At 49.8% G+C, this 6,322-nt stretch overlaps 1 long non-coding RNA gene across 1 annotated transcript in view; it reads left to right on the top strand.

The window, feature by feature from the left end:
• The first annotated feature begins 241 nt into the window (after positions 1-241).
• Positions 242-6,322, top strand: part of LOC122496809 — a 31,191-nt gene continuing 25,110 nt past the window's right edge. Inside the window, exon 1 of the long non-coding RNA XR_006300950.1 lies at positions 242-1,524. This is a non-coding gene — a long non-coding RNA (uncharacterized LOC122496809). The remainder of the gene's footprint in view (positions 1,525-6,322) is intronic.

Here is a 6,322-nt window from a genome sequence, read left to right as displayed (position 1 = left end):
CTCCTCCGTGAAACTTTCCCTGACCTCCCTGACCCAGGAAATTGTTTTCCTCCCTGACTTACTCTCTGATCCTTATCTCAGTGAGGTTTTTTTTTTTGTCTGTCTCCCCTACTAGACTAAGAATTCCTGGAGGGAAGTTCCTTGAGGTCAGTAATGCCCAGCACAAAGCTAGGCACATGGCATGGCTCAGGAAATGTTTATTGAGTTGAATTTAATTCAGAGGCAGAAGGAGAGTCAGCCCCCATTAGGAAAGCACAGGCCTTTCTCCAGGAAGATCTGACTTGCCAAGGGAGAAAAGCTGCCCTTTCCTGCCATGGGAGTTTATAGGACACCCAAATGTAAACCAATGTAGGAATATGCAACAAGTATTAATGTGGCACCAACTGGTTCCAAAGTGAAATTCTGGAACCTTGAAGTTGAAAGGGGTCCTGAGATCCAACATTCTTGTTTACATGCAAGGAAACTGAGGTCCCAAGAAATACACACCCTTCCCTAGCACATCCAGGTAGTGAGTGACTCAGGTGGGATAAGAAGACAGGTCCCTGTGATCCCAGTCTGGGGAACTGTGCCACTTGAAAAGCAAGCCAGCCCCTCTGAGGAGTAGCTCGGGGCTTGGCCTCTGTCCCTCCCCTCCCATGAATCTGCGCAAAGGAAACATGGTGTCTGCCTCCCAGGGAGTCAGGGTGGGCATCCTGCAGCCCAGTGCCAACGGGTCTTCACAGAGGCGAGTCCCCCTCATGGTCTGCACAGGGAAGGGGCCAGCACTGAGGTCATGCGGTTCAGAATCAGGAAGTTTGTTGGAGGCGAGGAGCCAGGGTTTAACAACAGGAACTGCTGTTTCCTGAGAACACTGTGTTCCCCGAGGCCTCCCCTCCTCTCTCCAGAGCCCTGTCCACCCCACCTTCATGTAGGCACCCATCACTGCAGGTCTAGCCTCTGCTTCCAAATCTGCATCCCCATTCCCACAGGCCAGCTGGACGTTGGCCTTGGCAATCACATCCTTACCATAAAGACCGAAGGTCTGAAGTCATGCTCTGGTCTTCAGTGTGACACCCCAGGTGCTTTGTCAGAGTCACCCTGTTGTCGCGAGAGCTGGTGTTCTAGGACAAGAAAGGGTCTGATCTAAGTCCAGGTGCTTTTTAGCTCCACAGGGCACAAGACACACTCTCTGTCTCCACCTCTCCATTGCTCAGCTCCCCGATCCTGGTCATCTATCTCCAGCCTCCTTGGCCTTGTCTCTCTACTGCTAAGTTAAATGCTGTTGGGGATGGGGACCACATGTCAAGAAGTGCATGGGCTTTTCAGCTGCAAACTCCCAAGGGCCAAAGACAGAGGCTTTTTATCTCCAGAGGCTCAAGGACACAGCCGACCTCCCTTTTCTCTTTTTTTTCTTTTTGCAGTATAGCTACCACTACCCACTCTAGATGTCATGGAGAGGCTGAGATGGCCATGAGATGGATATTAGATCAGAGGACTCAGAAGTACTCAAATCTTTCCCAGCCTCCCAGCCCCTCAGAGAAAAAGGTAAAGCAAAGTAATAGGATGCCTTGTTGCTGGCTGGAGCTTTGACCCCAAACCTAGTGAGCCACACCAAATGACCTTCTTCCCAGACCTCAGAGCCCTGGACCCAAGGCCCTTTACCCCCTAATGCCACCCCCAAGTCTCAGGTGAACAGAGGCCAGCACAGAAGCAGTGGGGGCCCTGGCGTGTGGGCCCGTGTGGCCCAGGTCGCCTTCCTAGAACAGATTCACTCTCACCTTGTCTGAATGGAGCAGGTAGGGCTGAGGGAAGAAGAGGATGAAGGAAAGAGCTGTCTAGGGCTACTTGCCACAAGTGAGGAGTGAGGGCACATCTGTTTTAAGGGAGGGCCATCCATGGGCCTTTCCTCTCCGGGCTGAGCCCCCAGCTCAGCACTGTTCTGGCTTGGCCTGAAAGTGTACCAAGTTTTTTAAACAAGCACAGGGACCCCACCCACTAGCACATTTGCCCAAACGACATCCTTGATTTAGCTTAGGAGGGCAATGGGAAGGGAGAAGGAGAACTTTTTCCTCTTTGGGCCAAGGGCCACACCTGTACCTCCCTGCCCTAACATGCCTGGCTTTTTTTTTTTTTTTTTTTTTTCCTTCAGACTGCTTCCATGTGGTGATCCTGGAGGCCATTCTCTTTTTGCCAACTTTTCTGGGCTCACTATGGAGAATCAGGTAGCAGATAGCAATAGGCACAGACACAAGGAGGGCACAAGGTTCTGCAGTGCCTGCCTTCTTTTCTTAGAGGCGGTCCAGGATGCCTGGTGACCTCTGAAACTGTGGTTTTGTGTCCTAATTCAGTGATGTTCTTTTCCCACATCTCAGATTTCTCCAATTTCTCCCAACTACCCCTCCCCCAAATATAGATGTATATTACTCAGATAAGATGTAATTGCAAGGCAGTTGGCATAGTAGAAAAGTGGCAACTCTGGGCTCTGCCGGATCTGGGCTGCAGCCTCTGTTCTCTCACTTCCTGGCTGTGAGAGCTGGTCCTAGCTCCTTGGGCCTGGGTTGCTCTCATTTGCAAGACAGGAGCTTTGTCTTCCCCGGGTGGTTGTGAGAATCACTGATGCCATGTGGGGACAACCTGGATTGTGCCCGGTGGCGTTAGATGCTCAGAGGTAATAAACAATTACTCTAGGTTAGAAAATAAGCATAAACAGTGGCATAATGAAAAATGACATTTAGAGAACACTTATATGTCAGACATGAAGCTAAGGATTTAAAACTGATCCTATTTAATCCAAGTATAGCTCTATGAGGTAAGTCCTATCATTATCCCCATTTTACAGAAGGAACCTGGGACACAGGCAGGTAACTTGTTCAAGAAGTAGAGTCAGGATTCAAATCTAGTGACCCTGACTTCAGAGTGGTTATTTTAGGAAGGGGCAGCAAAAGAGGGCAGGAGTGAGGCTGGCCCAGAGGTTTGTCTGTTCTTAGGGATGGGAACCCTCTGAAGCATATGGTAAAGATCTTATTGGGGAGGTAGGCACCCATCCTCCCCCCTCCCCCCCCCCCGCCTTGGCTGCAGACAGGGCCTCCTGAGACATCCCAGGTAGATGTTGGGTGGAGAGAGTAGCCTCTCCTATCTTTCAGAGTCTCTGTTGAAAGAGATCATTCAGCTTCTCACCTGACTCTGATACACTCCAGGCAGCTGGCACCCAGACAATTATGGGCAGGGGTGGCAAGAGGGGGTGTGTTGGAAGGGCCTGGTATCTCAGAATGCGGAGGGAAGGGTCCCCTGCAGTACTCATGCTGGGGACTCCAGAGAGGAGCTGGGATGGCAGCACTGCTGACTTGCAAAAGATATCTGTTGGCATGCAGACAGAGTGAAGGAAAGCTTGTAATTGTAGCCATAAATCAAATGTGGACAGAGGAAAAACCGTCAGACTTTTTGCAGTTATTTTGTGCAGAAGAGGTGGAAAAACACAGCTGTGGTGTGATAGCTGGGCCGGCTGGATGTTGGCAGAGGTGGGACTTGTGGTTTCACATCGCGGAGGGGAGGGTCTCCTGCCCCAGAAAGCTATTGCCGTGGCCCTCACCTTCGGGATGACAAAATAGCCAGTTCCCCAGAGAAGGAGGGCCCTTCTTTATGGGGGCTGGCCTGGCAGACACCTGAACAAGCCCAGCGTATCTTCTGCATGCACTCTTGCCTCTTTGTGAGTTTGAGTTCCAGCTCTGCCACTTAGAGCCCTGAGCCCTCTGGCAAGCCACTTAAACGGAAATGGATGTATGCATTCGGTCCCTGCCATCTGCCAACTCTTGGGGTTGGCCATCTCAGCTGGAGTGTAGCTTCTCCCTCACTAACAAACCTGATTTAATTCAAACATCCTCCCCTCCGGGGCTCTTGGGTAGCTTAGTCCCTTAAGCGTCCCACTTTGGCTCAGGTGTTTGAGCCCCGCTTCCGTCTCTGTGCTGACAGCTCAGAGCCTGGACCTGCTTTGGATTCTGTGTCTCCCTCTTTCTCTGCCCCTCCCCCTCTCATGCTCTGTCTCTATCTCTCTCTCTCTCTCAAGAATAAAAAAATTAAAAGACAACAAAACAAAACAAAAAAAACTGCCCCCCTCCCCAGCTCCCTGCTTCAGCTGGGAACCATGCTTAGCTTCAGAAGGTGGTTCCTGATTGGCTCAAGCCAATCATGGTCTCATTCCTTTTGCTGGTGACTGGCTTAGGCATGGACATGTGACCTGATCCTGGCCAATGAGATATAAGTCTGTTGGAGGTGCTTCAGGGGAAGGTTTCTCATCTCCTACCCCAGGGAGGAGATGGTCGTTAACACTCCTGGATGTTGTGCCTGCAACTGCTCCCAGCCATTTTGGGATGGCAAGCATCTAGCTCCCAGCCATTTTGAGTTGGGTTTTCTATTAATGGCAATTAAGTGTCCCTACACTTTGTGCTTCACTGAAAAATGGGTAGGAGAAGTATGTTCTCTTCCCCAAGTTATAGGGTCCAGAGCTGGGCTGCTTGGTCCCAGTGGTGTAATTCTCTCTTAATTTTTCAGAAAACAAGTTACCCCCTCAGATGCAAACACATCCCTAAAGTGGGTTCAAATAACAACCACTTTGACCCAACAATGTTCAGGCCATTTTGCTGGATAGGGCTCATTAGGGCAGGTGCATTTTCTCAGACAGGCATAAAATGATCTTAGAAAGTGCCTGTGCAATAAATGTGTTATTGGTGCCTTGCATCAGTATGTGCTATTAATTGGAATAATGAGATATTTTATATGCAACGCTAGTGAATTATTAAGCACCCATTGTCTAGTTTTGCTTCAGAAGGTCTTGTGCTCCCTGAATGAAAGCAAGTTGAGGACTGAAAATGTCATAATGCCTGTTGGGGAACTCCGGCTTTCTAATAAAGGATCCTGGAAGAGCTATCCCATCTGGGAGTCTCTCACCTCAGCCCTTTGTCTGGGGGAGGAGCTGACTAATGTAGGATGGTCAGTTGTCTCATCAGGGGAGGAAGATTAAAAACTACATCCACCCCCTACCGCTACCACACACACCTCCAAGCCAGACAGCTAGGGCCATTGAGATTCTTGTCCCTTTCAGAGATGCTAGGGGGCCAGGCAGTGGTCAGGGAGGAGTCCATTTCTGCTGGAGAAGACTCCCAGTCTGTGTCCCATATTTGACTAATGCACCCTAACCAAGTAGGCCTCTGCTTAATATACTAGAGGTCAAGTGATCAAGTCAAACAACCCCATGGAGGACTAGGGAGATTCTACATGGACTGTCCCTGCTCTTACCCACAGTTAATCCCTCCTATGGGGCTCTGTAAGGCCCAGGTTGAACTTGTGAGTAGATACTCCATACTGGTTCAGCTCTCCTGTTTACCATCTTTCTTTGACGTTGTCTGGCCTGTCTCACCCAGTCAGGAGTTTTGCTCGGGGACCTCAAATGAGAACACTTAGTAAAAAATAAATGGCAGCTCCCCAGGACTCTGGGGCAGAAAGCAAGGGGTTAGGGGCATTCAGGGCATCTCCCCTAAATGCTTTTGCCCCCTCTGAGCTGTGCTCTGAGTGTGACCCATGTTGAGTTGGAGTCCATCTCAAGGGCTGGGGGAATGATTTGTCATAAGAAAGCAAGGGGCTGACGCACACAAGAGACCTGGACACCTTTCTTCTGGTGGCTTTTAAAATATTTCAAGGGGGCTGCCTGCCTTCATCCACCACATTTCTGCCCCTCCACCCTCCCTCCCGCTCCCCCTACAGCTGTTCCCCAAGCTAGATGAAGCCATTTCTTCTGAAAAGTCTGCCTCTGGATTATCTCTTGTCAGTCTAAAAACAACCTGACCATATCAAGAAAGGAAAGTTGAAAGGAAAAAGTCAGGTACATAAATGTCAAACATTGTTATTTTTCCTTCTTTTTCCAATCTTCGTCCAAGTGCTAGCCTGTTTTCACCCCACCATCCTGTGTCCTACTTGTAAACCTGGCATCAGAAGCCTCAGTTGCACATTCTTATGATACATTAAATTGGCTTAACCCCCCTCCCAAATATGTGGGTTCCCGCTGTCTGTCTGCCCCTCTAGGTCTACTGTCCACCTTCCCCAGCCTGCTCTGCCCTATACAGTGCACACCCCTGGTATCTCTTTGTGTATTTAAATTTCAGTTCTCTCTGAACTTAATCACCTCTGTAAAGGCCCTATCCCCAAATACAGTCACATTGTGAGATACTGGGGGTTAGGGCTTCAACATGGTTTGGGGGAGCCACAGTTCAGCCCATAATTTCATTCCCCCTGCTCCTCCCCTTTGGGGTCACTGAGGCCTGGCTGTGCCCTCAACAGAAGGTCACAGCTC

Source organism: Prionailurus bengalensis, chromosome A3 (genome assembly GCF_016509475.1).
Source record: "Prionailurus bengalensis isolate Pbe53 chromosome A3, Fcat_Pben_1.1_paternal_pri, whole genome shotgun sequence".
NCBI lineage: Eukaryota > Metazoa > Chordata > Mammalia > Carnivora > Felidae > Prionailurus > Prionailurus bengalensis.
Note: the sequence above shows the minus strand (reverse complement) of the source record. Positions and strands in the feature narration are given on the sequence as shown.